At 61.1% G+C, this 2,500-nt stretch overlaps 1 protein-coding gene across 1 annotated transcript in view; it reads right to left on the bottom strand.

Annotated features, from left to right (window-relative positions):
• The window catches only part of LOC121586864 (uncharacterized protein KIAA1522 homolog), an 89,782-nt gene that overhangs the window by 82,536 nt on the left and 4,746 nt on the right, over positions 1-2,500 (bottom strand). The window lies entirely within an intron of this gene.

Below are 2,500 nucleotides of genomic sequence, written 5' to 3'. Positions count from 1 at the left end.
CAACCCTCCCAACAACCCTCCCAACAACCCACCCAACAACCCTCCCACCAACCCTCCCAACAACACTCCCAACAACCTACCCAACAACCCTCCCACCAACCCTCCCAACAACCTACCCAACAACCCTCCCACCAACCCTCCCAACAACCCTCCCAACAACCCACCCAACAACCCTCCCACCAACCCTCCCACCAACCCACCCAACAACCCTCCCAACAACCCTCCCACCAACCCTCCCAACAACCCTCCCAACAACCCACCCAACAACCCTCCCAACAACCCTCCCACCAACCCTCCCAACAACCCTCCCAACAACCCACCCAACAACCCTCCCACCAACCCTCCCACCAACCCACCCAACAACCCTCCCACCAACCCTCCCAACAACCCTCCCAACAACACTCCCAACAACCCACCCACCAACCCTCCCAACAACCCTCCCAACAACCCACCCAACAACCCTCCCAACAACCCTCCCACCAACCCTCCCAACAACCCACCCACCAACCCTCCCACCAACCCACCCAACAACCCTCCCACCAACCCTCCCACCAACCCCTCCCAACAACCCTCCCAACAACCCACCCAACAACCCTCCCAACAACCCTCCCACCAACCCTCCCAACAACCCTCCCAACAACCCACCCAACAACCTCCCACCAACCCTCCCACCAACCCACCCAACAACCCTCCCACCAACCCTCCCAACAACCCTCCCAACAACACTCCCAACAACCCACCCACCAACCCTCCCAACAACCCTCCCAACAACCCACCCAACAACCCTCCCAACAACCCTCCCACCAACCCTCCCAACAACCCACCCACCAACCCCTCCCACCAACCCACCCAACAACCCTCCCACCAACCCTCCCACCAACCCTCCCACCAACCCCCCCAACAACCCTCCCAACAACCCACCCCAACAACCCTCCCACCAACCCTCCCACCAACCCTCCCAACAACCCACCCAACAACCCTCCCACCAACCCTCCCACCAACCCACCCAACAACCCTCCCACCAACCCTCCCAACAACACTCCCACCAACCCTCCCACCAACCCACCCAACAACACTCCCAACAACCCTCCCAACAACACTCCCACCAACCCTCCCACCAACCCACCCAACAACACTCCCAACAACCCTCCCAACAACCCTCCCACCAACCCTCCCACCAACCCTCCCAACAACCCTCCCAACAACCCTCCCACCAACCCTCCCAACAACCCACCCAACAACCCTCCCACCAACCCTCCCAACAACCCTCCCAACAACCCACCCAACAACCCTGCCACCAACCCTGCCACCAACCCTCCCACCAACCCACCCAACAACCCTCCCACCAACCCTCCCAACAACCCTCCCAACAACACTCCCAACAACCCACCCACCAACCCTCCCAACAACCCTCCCAACAACCCACCCAACAACCCTCCCAACAACCCTCCCACCAACCCTCCCAACAACCCACCCACCAACCCTCCCACCAACCCACCCAACAACCCTCCCACCAACCCTCCCACCAACCCTCCCAACAACCCTCCCAACAACCCACCCAACAACCCTCCCAACAACCCTCCCACCAACCCTCCCAACAACCCTCCCAACAACCCACCCAACAACCCTCCCACCAACCCTCCCACCAACCCACCCAACAACCCTCCCCACCAACCCTCCCAACAACCCTCCCAACAACACTCCCAACAACCCACCCACCAACCCTCCCAACAACCCTCCCAACAACCCACCCAACAACCCTCCCAACAACCCTCCCACCAACCCTCCCAACAACCCACCCACCAACCCTCCCACCAACCCACCCAACAACCCTCCCACCAACCCTCCCACCAACCCTCCCACCAACCCACCCAACAACCCTCCCAACAACCCACCCAACAACCCTCCCACCAACCCTCCCACCAACCCTCCCAACAACCCACCCAACAACCCTCCCACCAACCCTCCCACCAACCCACCCAACAACCCTCCCACCAACCCTCCCAACAACACTCCCACCAACCCTCCCACCAACCCACCCAACAACACTCCCAACAACCCTCCCAACAACACTCCCACCAACCCTCCCACCAACTCACCCAACAACACTCCCAACAACCCTCCCAACAACCCTCCCACCAACCCTCCCACCAACCCTCCCAACAACCCTCCCAACAACCCTCCCAACAACCCACCCAACAACCCACCCAACAACCCTCCCAACAACCCTCCCACCAACCCTCCCAACAACCCACCCACCAACCCTCCCACCAACCCACCCACCAACCCTCCCACCAACCCACCCAACAACCCTCCCAACAACCCACCCAACAACCCTCCCACCAACCCTCCCACCAACCCTCCCAACAACCCACCCAACAACCCTCCCACCAACCTCCTCCCACCAACCCACCCAACAACCCTCCCACCAACCCTCCCAACAACACTCCCACCAACCCTCCCACCAACCCACCCAACAACACTCCCAACAACCCCTCCC

This window comes from Coregonus clupeaformis, chromosome 17 (assembly GCF_020615455.1).
Source record: "Coregonus clupeaformis isolate EN_2021a chromosome 17, ASM2061545v1, whole genome shotgun sequence".
Taxonomy (NCBI): domain Eukaryota; kingdom Metazoa; phylum Chordata; class Actinopteri; order Salmoniformes; family Salmonidae; genus Coregonus; species Coregonus clupeaformis.
Note: the sequence above shows the minus strand (reverse complement) of the source record. Positions and strands in the feature narration are given on the sequence as shown.